Consider the following 10,831-nt stretch of genomic DNA (forward strand, 5'->3'; position numbering starts at 1 on the left):
CTTACGACCCGGCCCTTGGGGGCTAATGCAAAGTCATTTTTATTGGCCTTATTGAAGACCCGACTCATCATATCATAATGAGCCGGCCCTTAGGGGCTACCAATTGCTCCTGTAAACAATTTAAGTTTTATGGGCATCAGTCAATTACAAGTCTCAGGTTGCTGCAAGCATGACAACCCGGCACTTGGGGGCTACATAATATGGAGTATTCAGTTTTTACTAGTGACTGGGATGAACAACATGGATTTCTTCGAAAGTGGCAGTATTTATATTGAAGCAAGTCTTAAGCCATCACTTTGTTCTGCTCAATACTTGGGGGCTACAAGTATTATATTATTATCAGAGAAATATTTTCAAAATCTCTGTTTTGAGCAAACCAGATTGACCCGGCGTCACCAATTATTATGACCCTGTGTCTACAACCCGGCATCATCAATAATCATGAACCGGCGTTGGCAACAATCATGAACCGGCGTTGGCCACAATCATGAACCGGCGTTAGCAACAATCATGACCTGGAATTATCAGTTTTTATAACTCGGCAATTTTGGTAATGATAAACCGGCAAGTTCTACATCTTCAAACCGGCCGAATATCAGATGAGTATTTCAAGACCAAAATTTCTTAAACCGGCGCTTTGGAAGCCGACTCAAGTAGATTATTCTTCACAATATTTTCCTATGAGAAACCAACGTCAGCAGTTTGAGTATGAAACTGATTTATTGACCCGGATTTTCTAGAAGAAGGAAATGACAAGGACTTTAGAATGATCAGATTTCGGTTTACAAGAATTCTTAACCCGGAGCATAGTTTGTCAAATTTGTTCTTGTATTTGTTTTACAGGATCAGTTTAACATGGATAAATCCAAATTAAACTGGGGGCTAATGTCGGGGATATACCCCGCGGCATAAACTGGCCGGAAGTTAACCCGGCCGGACTTGGCGGTTTATCTGAAGACCCCGCTGACACTTGGCGAGTTACCGGCGACCCGCCCTGACCTGGCGGTTTACAGGCAACCCTCCTAGTCATTATGACTCACTGGTAACCCGGCAGGCGGGTCAGACGGATGACAAGGCCCAAGGCTCAGAAGGCCGGTTCATACTATGGTGGGCCGGTTTAAGAGGAAAGGCATGAGGAATATTTACCTTACAAGGAGTTACGACCAGGACTTGTATCCGGTTTGTATTAGAGATAGACTAGTCCTAATCCTAATAGGACTCTACATGTAACCCGCCCCTCCAACATATATAAGGAGGGGCAGGGCTCCCCAAAAGGGAGAAGATTCACAAGTTCCACAAGTTGGACAAGTTAGGTTTAGACAATAGCTCTCGAGATAGAGCACTCTTGTAACCATGATCATCATCATCAATATCAATGAAGCAGGATGTAGGCTTTTACCTCCACCGTGAGGGGCCGAACCTTGGTAAAACATCGCGTCTCTCATCCCGCTCAACCCCTTTCAAGCTACCACATAGATGCGTTGGCCTCGCGACTAAGTCCTGACATTAAGGACATCTGTCGTGACAATTCCACGACAGTTGGGCACCCCAAATCGGCTCACAAGGCCCTTGATGAACTTGACCGCGGAGCCTGCCGGGATTGTGCGGACGGCTTCCACCTCAGCCCACTTGGTGAACTTGTCCACAGCGACGTAGAGGTAGCGATAGCCCCCTGGCGCCAGAGGAAACGAGCCCAGAATGTCCAGCCCCCAAACTAAGAACGGCCATGAGAGGGGTATAGTCTGTAGACCCCCCGCAGGCTGATGGGTCTGCTTAGCATGAAACTGGCAGGCCTCGCAAGCCTTCACTAGCTCAACGGCGTCGATGAGCGCCGTGGGCCAGTAGAATCCACTACGGAATGCCTTGCTGATGAGGGTTCGTGACGACGAGTGGTGCCCGCAGTCTCCGCCGTGTATGTCCGCCAGTAGCTCCTTCCCTTGCTCTCGGGAGATGCAACGCAGGGACACGTCATTTGGTCACTTCCTGTAGAGCTCTCCATCCTTGATGCAATAAGCTGTGGCCTGCCGCACCACGTGCTCCGCTTCCTCCTCGTTCTCCGGCAGAGTCCCTTGCATCAGGTAGTTCTTGAGCTCCGGGATCCAAGACCCTTCCTGAGGCTCTAACGCCAGGAGCAGGCGTGCCCCTGAGGCCGGGCCGCAGACCAGGGCTCCTGAGGCAGGCGGCTGAGGGAGCTCCTCCCTTGGTTGCGACGTGCTCGACAGTGACGGCACCGCCGAGGGTTTGAAGAGCCGCTCCTTGAAGACGCCAGGCTCCTGAGGCAGCCGCCGAGATGCCCTCTTGGCAATGTCATCAACTTCCTGATTGGTGCCCCGGGGCACGTGTTGCAACTCTAGCCCCCAGAACTGTTTCTCCATCTTGCGAACCTCAGCGAGGTAGGCTTCCATGTGCTCGTCCTTTGGCTCGTATATCTTGTTGGAGAAGTTGACGAGGAGCTGTGAATCGCCCTTGATGATGAGGCGCTTTACCCCTAAGGCAATTGCGGCCTTCAAGCCTACTATTAGGCCTTCGTACTCCGCTATGTTGTTGGAGACCTTTTCTCCGTACTGGAAGCAGAGTTGTACGGCGTAGTAGAGTTTGTCTTGGGTAGGGGATACGAGCACTGCGCCAGCTCCTGCACCATGTCGGGAGAACGCCCCATCGAAGTACATGACCTAGCCGTCCGGTGCTTCACTTCCCGGGGAAAGTGATCGGTCTTCGCCTGCCTCGAGACCCGGCGCTTCTGCCCATTCTGCCACGAAATCCGTAAGTGCGGCTCCCTTGATGACTCTGGTCGTACTGAATTCTAGCTGAAATGCCTGTAGTTCAATGTTCCATTCAGCGACCCTCCCAGCTGAGTTGGGGCTCCTGAGTTGTGATACGTCTCCAACGTATCTATAATTTTTGATTGCTCCATGCTATATTATCTACTGTTTTGGACTATATTGGGCTTTATTTTCCACTTTTATATTATTTTTGGGACTAACCTATTGTCGGTGTCAAAACCGGCGGATCTCGGGTAGGGGGTCCCGAACTGTGTGTCTAGGCGGATGGTAACAGGAGGCAGGGGACACGATGTTTTACCCAGGTTCGGGCCCTTTTGATGGAGGTAAAACCCTACGTCCTGCTTGATTAATATTGATGATATGGGTAGTACAAGAGTAGATCTACCACGAGATCAGAGAGGCTAAACCCTAGAAGCTAGCCTATGGTATGATTGTTGTTCGTCCTACGGACTAAAACCCTCCAGTTTATATAGACACCGGAGAGGGCTAGGGTTACACAGAGTCGGTTACAATGGTAGGAAATCTACATATCCGTATCGCCAAGCTTGCCTTCCACGCCAAGGAAAGTCCCTTCCGGACATGGGACGAAGTCTTCAATCTTGTATCTTCATAGTCCAGGAGTCCGGCCGAAGGTATAGTCCGGCTATCCGGACACCCCCTAATCCAGGACTCCCTTAGTAGCCCCCGAACCAGGCTTCAATGATGACGAGTCCGGCGCGCAGATTGTCTTCGGCATTGCAAGGCGGGTTCTCCAAATTCCGTGTACCTGTTGAATAATGTCCGGCTTCTTGTAGCGCTCCTTGGCTTCTACGCTCAATAATGGCTGTCTTCCACGTGTCAAACGAATACGAAAAGTCAGGGTGTTTTTTTATTTACACCCCTAGTCGCGTGAATGAGCCGCCTATTTAAGGGGACGAGGATTTAGATCCAAACCACACCTTCTCCCCTCCGCGAGTGTTCATCAGAGCGTACCCGACAGAGGTCCATTCTATCATGGCCGGCCGCCGCAGCTCCTCCTCTCGCCCTTCCAGCCCTCAGCCTGGAGATTGGAAGAGGTGCGCCATCCCACACAGCGAGCTAGCGACGCTCCAGACCAAGGGATTTCTCCCCCCGGCCTATATGGTCCCGGTTCGAGCCGGACTTGCCACCTATAATGGCGGAGAGCAAGCGGAGAGCGCCCCCAATCCCTCCAAAGGAGAGCGGGTATGCCTTGTCCCTTACTTAATAAGAGGGCTCGGATTTCCGATTCATCCGTTTCTCCGGGGGCTACTGGAGTTCTATGGCCTCCAGCTGCACAACCTCACGCCTGCCTCCATATTGCATGTCGCGGGCTTCGTAGCCCTTTGCGAGCTGTTTTTGGGATGCGAGGCTCATTTCGCACTGTGGAAAAGGCTATTCTGCCTTGTGCCCCGTTCTAAGAAGGGGTCAATATATCAAGTGGGCGGAGCCGAAGTGTGGCGCATCGCCGGGATCGGGTATCTATCCGGAATCCAAAAGAAGGCATCCGAAGACTGGCCTTCGGAATGGTTTTATATAGAGGACATCCCGCTGCCGGATCCTGTCCGGATCGGCCTCCCTGAGTTCGACAGTGCTCCTCTAAAGAAGCGCCTCAGCTGGCGTCCACGGAGCCCTCAGAGGGAAAGCGACAAGGACGTTCTTTACCTGATGGGCCGGATAAGATTGTTAGCTCATTCCGGACTTACCATGATCGGGGTCATGGCCGCATGCATTATGCGAGGGGTGCAGCCACTTCAGTATAGAGGCCGCCCCATGTGGGACTTCAACGGGGAGGACAACGCCACCCGCCACGGCCGTAAGGGGCCGGATTCGGCTGCCGCTCTAATAAAGATCTTGTCCACTTTGTACAAGGGAGAAGAGGAGGAATTTCTCCGCATCAACCCTCAGGGTGGATTTTCTATGTACAATGCCCCAAGTTGGGTAAGTGGACACTTTTACTTGCCCACCCGTTTTATATTCCCATTGTTAAATATTCAGTCTAACGACTTCGACGCAGGAACTGCGCCAGGCTGTTAAAGAAATAAACAACCCTCATCCACAACCCGAGGATCCGGGACGGTTCCTCGACCCGACCTCTCAAGAGGATCCGGACTTATCTGTGGAGCTGATTGATGGGGTGTTTCATCAATTGAGCAAGGACAACGCCTTCGTGGCCATTACGGCCGATTACCCAGGGCTACTCCCAGCCTCACAGGTAACTGAGACCGAAGTCCCAGCACTTTGAAAAGAGATCTATCCTCGCGTGTTTTCGATTGCCGTATGACAATCGTGTTTTGCAGGGGAGGTCCTTGAGACGGGAGGCCGAGCCTGCGGCGACTAGCCAACAAGGGGCAGCAAGGCCCCGCGGGCTGAAAAGAAGTGCGGTCCGGACTGAGACGCCGGCGCTAAGGTATAGCGCGCCATCTTATTCCCAGGTGTTATTCCTTCAAGGCATACTAACACTCGTGCTCTCTTCAGGACGAAGAGACCTCACCGGACTATATCCGGAGAAGTTGCCCATCGCGCCTCCACCAGCCAGGCTCCAAAGCCTGGTCCGGAAGCGGAGGCGAACACGAGGCGGGCACCGGACGCTCCTCCGACAGAGGATGCGGATAGGCTGTCTGCCACCAATTCCGAGGTGAAGAGTGCCATGAACCACAGGCGTCGCCGGACAGTTCTTCGCGACGCTTGTTTCTCCCAAGAGGCATTGGATGCCTTCAATTCGGGAGATGCGTACCTCCGTGCCGCTCAAAATGGTCTAGCCAGAGCCACGGAGCAATATGTAAAAGACATACGGGTAAGAAAATTTTGGTAATTATATATATACCAGTAGCCCCCGAGACTTGAAACAGTTAGAATAACTGATTTAAGGATCATTTGTTATGCAGGTTCTTACAAAAAAGAATACCCTACTGTCCCAGGAGCTGGAAGAGTGCAGAGCCCGACTTGAGGCCGCACTAGCCGCGGCAGGGGAGCCCAAGGAGACCCCCTCTGGTAATATATGCTTCGAAAGATAAGTATTTTGCGAAGTGCGGCATGGGTGCAAATCTGACAAATGAAATTGCAGATGGTGCCGGATTAAATCCGGAAGAGCAACAACTCCGACGCCAGCCGAAGGCTGGTGAGAGCGTGCTGACAAAGGTGAGGCGGGAGAAGAATGATCTCCAAGATGCCAACACCAAGCTGGGTGTTGAACTGAAGTATGTTCGTGCCCAGCTGTTGGACTCCGTGAAGGAGAATCAGCGACTTCGACGCGGAATATATAGTAAGTGCTTAAACGAACTTTGAAAAAAGAGTTCAGCGAGGAAGTCGACTAACAGAGTAATGTCTGTAGGTATGCTAACAGGTCATCCTGCAGAGGAAATGCCCGGTTCTACGGGTGACCTTCTTCCCGAGCTCTCACAACTGCACGAGCGAGTTCAGCAGGTGATGCAAAGCGTCGCCCAGGCCTTGTGGCCATCCGTCTCCATGCCCGAAGGCCTTGGAGAGCTTGTAGAGAAGCTGAAGGGAGTGCGGCGGCGCTTCCGATTGTGGAAGATGTCTGCCTGCCGTCAAGGCGCCAGGGAGGCCTGGGCCATGGTGAAGACACGGTACACGAAGGCTGACCCAAACCACATGGCCGAGGTCGGACCCGTGGGGCCCAATGGGAAGGAGATCCCTGTGAGCTTAGTATACGGCCAAGTATAATTGGCCACAAAGTATTCTCAACAGGACTGTAAACTAGATAGCCTATTAGATGGTATTGAAGAGGAATACAATCAGTCAGATTGACTATGTAATTATAATTGACATGTGTAATGCCTTCTAGCCAGATTGTAGATCGTTTGTCATGGCCGACCTTTTCGCTTCAACCTCGGGACCTGATGGTCCGGAGTGTGTCCGAATACCCTCGCGGTTATATAAGAACCGGGGTATGCATGGAGACCAGGTGTAGGGGTCATTTGTGCTTGAACAGACAAGTGCCCAACTAGTTATGTTATATTACATGGTTAGTAAGAAACATCTTCCAGGGAGAATAGTTCCGTTAGGGGTTCCTTTCCCTGGGAGGCATGCCCTAAAGTGCATGTCCATTCTGCGAAAAGAGACGCAGGAAAAACATCTGGGGGTATAGATAAATAAGTGAAAAAAGATCATCTTTAGTTCACCGACCGAACAATCCCTTAAGAACGCTAGCTTTCGGCTTCACCCAGTCTGAGGTACACATCCGGCTGACCCGGCAGTAACAATCGCAGAGGTGCTCCCTTTACCACCTAGCCAAACAATCGGGAATGTAGGGGTAAGCACAGGAGCCAGGCAACCCAGCTTGGCCAAAACTTAAGTCATATCGATGCATATAATGTGAATAAAAGGTACATGCGGAAGTGTGACACATGTGTTGGGCATGAAGCCCGTATAAATAAGCTTCTGTTTAAGGAAGCCCCCAGGTTTAATGAGCGCGGATAGCGCATCACTGTATGAGCCTTTAAAGGCTATAAGAGAGAGAGAGGAGAAGGAGAGAAATGTAAGACAGAAAGTAAATAAAAAATGGACAGAGGAAGGAGACGAACATAGAGTCCGGCGCTAGGCGTAGAATCTTCGGAGACGGGTTGCGTTCCATGGGTTTGGCTCGAGTCGGTTATCTGATGCATCTCGCAGGCGGTACGCTCCACCGGCCAGGACTTGGTCAATTATGAAGGGACCTTCCCACTTGGGCTTGAGTTTGTCCTTTTTCTTATCCGGCAGGCGTAGAACTAATTAGCCAACATTGTAATTTTTGGCCCGTACTTCTCTGCTTTGGTATCTTCGAGCCTGCTGTTGATAGAATGCGAAACGGGCTTTTGCCACATTACGCTCTTCCTCCAAGGCGTCCAAACTGTCCTGCCGATCAAGCTCGGCTTCTCTTTCTTCGTACATGCGCACTCGAGGTGAGTCATGAATTATGTTGCAGGGCAAAACTACCTCTGCGCCCTACACCATGAAGAATGGTATGTATCCGGTGGTGCGATTCGGCGTGGTCTGCAGCCCCCAGAGTACGGAGTCGAGCTCCTCTACCCAGTGCGTATTAGATTCCTTAAGGGACTGCACTAATCTGGGTTTGATGCCGCTCATGATAAGACCATTTGCATGTTCGACCTGACCGTTAGTTTGTGGGTGATAGACGGAAGCATAATCGAGCTTGATGCCCATGTTTTTGCAGCAGAGTTTTACCTCATCGGCCGTAAAGTTCGTGCCGTTATCAGTGATGATGCTGTGGGGGACGCCGTAACGGTGTACAACCCCGGATATAAAGTCTATCACCGGTCCGGATTCGGCCGTCTTAACAGGCTTGGCTTCTATCCATTTGGTGAAGTTATCCACCATGACCAGTAAGTATTTTTTTCTTGTGGGTTCCGCCTTTAAGGGGTCCAACCATGTCAAGCCCCCAGACCGCGAAGGGCCAAGTGATGGGGATAGTTTGGAGGGCGGTGGGTGGCATATGGCTTTGGTTTGCAAAAAGCTGGCAACCGACGCATCGTTGGACTAAGTCTTGGGCGTCTGCCCGGGCCGTCGGCCAATAAAAGCCTGTACGGAAGGCCTTGCTTACAAGGGACCGAGCTGCAGCGTGATGACCACCGAGTCCGGCATGAATTTCAGCCAGGAGGTTCCGCCCTTCCTCTTCGGAGATGCACCTTTGAAGGACTCCGGTAGCGCTTTTCTTATAAAGCTCTCCCTCATGGACTTTATAGGCTTTAGATCGCCGCACTATGCAGCGTGCCTCATTTTGGTCCTCGGGGAGTTCCTGCCTAGTAAGGTAGGCGAGGAATGGTTCTGTCCACGGGGCGATAATGGCCATTATTACGTGGGCTGAAGGTGTTATTTCATTGGCAGAGCCTCCAATTATGTCAGTGTGTTCGGTGTCGGGCAGTGCGGTTGGGTCCGGGCTGTTATTGCCGGGTTGCCCTTCCCATACTACGGATGGCTTGAATAGCCTTTCCAAGAAGATGTTGGGGGGACTACATCGCGTTTTGCGCCGATGCATGCCAGGACATCTGCCGCCTGATTATTTTCCCGGGCTATATGGTGAAATTCGAGCCCTTCGAACCAAGCTGACATTTTTAGGACGGCGTTGCGATAAGCTGCCATTTTTGGATCCTTGGCATCAAAGTCTCCATTTATTTGGGATATTGCGAGGTTCGAGTCCCCGCGCACCTCTAGGCGTTGAATGCCCATGGATACTGCCATCCGTAGACCATGTAAAAGGGCCTCATATTCGGCGGCATTGTTGGAGTCTATGTACATTATCTGGAGTACGTATTGAACTGTGTCTCCTATGGGGGACGTCAAAACGACGCCAGCCCCTAGACCGACCAACATTTTGGAGCCGTCGAAGTGCATGACCCAGTTTGAATATGTGCCGTACTCTTTAGGGAGTTCGGCCTCCGTCCATTCTGCGACGAAGTCGGCCAAAACTTGCGACTTGATAGCTCGTCGTGGCTTGTAAGTTATGTTGAACGGGAGGAGCTCAATGGCCCATTTTTCAATCCGGCCCGTCGCGTCGTGGTTGTTTATAATATCGTTAAGTGGCACTTCCGGGGCTACTGTTATTGAACACTCTTGAAAGTAGTGTCGCAGCTTTCGGGATGCCATAAATACCGGGTACACAATCTTTTGATAATGCGGGTACCGTGACTTGCACGGAGTTAGGACAGTGGACACATAGTAGACCGGCTTTTGAAGGGGGAATTTGTGTCCGTCCATTTCTCGTTCGATGACGAGCACTGCGCTTACGACCTGATGGGTTGCTGCAATGTATAATAGCATTGGTTCGCCAATGTTTGGGGCGGCCAGGACTAGGTTTGTTGCCAAGATGGCTTTTATTTCGTCGAGTCCGTCCGTGGCTGCATCCGTCCACTCGAAGTGTTCGGTGCACCGAAGGAGGCGGTAAAGGGGTAGGGCCTTTTCTCCCAAGCGGGAGATAAAGCGGCTTAGAGCCGCCATGCATCCGGTTAATTTTTGTATTTGTTTGAGGTCCTTCGGGATATCCAATTGTGACAGAGCTCAGATCTTGGCTGGATTTGCTTCAATTCCTCTACCGGATACAATGAAGCCCAAGAGCTTTCCGGCTGGAACGCCGAAAACGCATTTTTCCGGGTTGAGCTTGATGTCGTATGTTCAGAGGTTACCGAATTTTAGCCTCAAGTCGTCTACTAGAGATTCGACATGTCTTGTTTTAACGACCACGTCATCTATGTATGCCTCCACTGTTTTGCCAATCTGGTTTGCCAGACATGTCTGAATCATGCGCTGATATGTTGCGCCGGCGTTTTTGAGCCCGAAGGGCATTGTGTTGAAGCAGAATGGGCCATATGGTGTGATGAATGCTGTTGCGGCTTGGTCTGACTCTGCCATCTTTATTTGATGGTAGCCGGAGTATGCGTCGAGGAAACACAGCGAATCGTGTCCTGCGGTAGCGTCGATAATTTGATCGATGCGGGGGAGAGGGAAGGGATCAGGATTTGTCCTTCTTGGTACCATCACCAGGTTTGCTAGCCAGTCCGGGTGTTTTATATCTTTGATGAATCCAGCCTCTAGTAGCTTGGCTAGTTCCTCTCCCATGGCCTGTCTCTTGGGTTCGAAAAAACGCCGAAGAGCCTGCTTGACTGGCTTGAATCCTTTTAGGATATTTAAGCTGTGTTCGGCCAGCCTGCGTGGGATTCCTGGCATGTCTGAAGGGTGCCAGGCGAAAATGTCCCAGTTCTCTCGTAGGAACTCTCGCAGTGCGGCGTCTACATCAGGGTTTAACTGCGCTCCGATGGAAGCTGTTTTATCGGGGTCCGTTGGATGGACCTGGAATTTGACTATTTTGTCTGCTGGTTTAAAGGAGGTGGACTTGGATCTTTTGTTGAGTATCACATCGTCCCTATTCACCGTGGAGCGCAACGCAGTCAGTTCCTCAGCCGCTAGGGCTTCGGATAGCGCCTCGAGGGCCAGTGCGGCTGTCTTGTTTTCGGCGCGGAGTGCTATGTCCGGATCACTAGCGAGAGTGATGATTCCGTTAGGCTCGGGCATCTTGAGCTTCATGTACCCGTAAT

This window comes from Triticum urartu, chromosome 5A (genome assembly GCF_056163025.1).
Source record: "Triticum urartu cultivar PI428250 chromosome 5A, HENAU_Tu73, whole genome shotgun sequence".
In the NCBI taxonomy this organism is placed as follows: domain Eukaryota; kingdom Viridiplantae; phylum Streptophyta; class Magnoliopsida; order Poales; family Poaceae; genus Triticum; species Triticum urartu.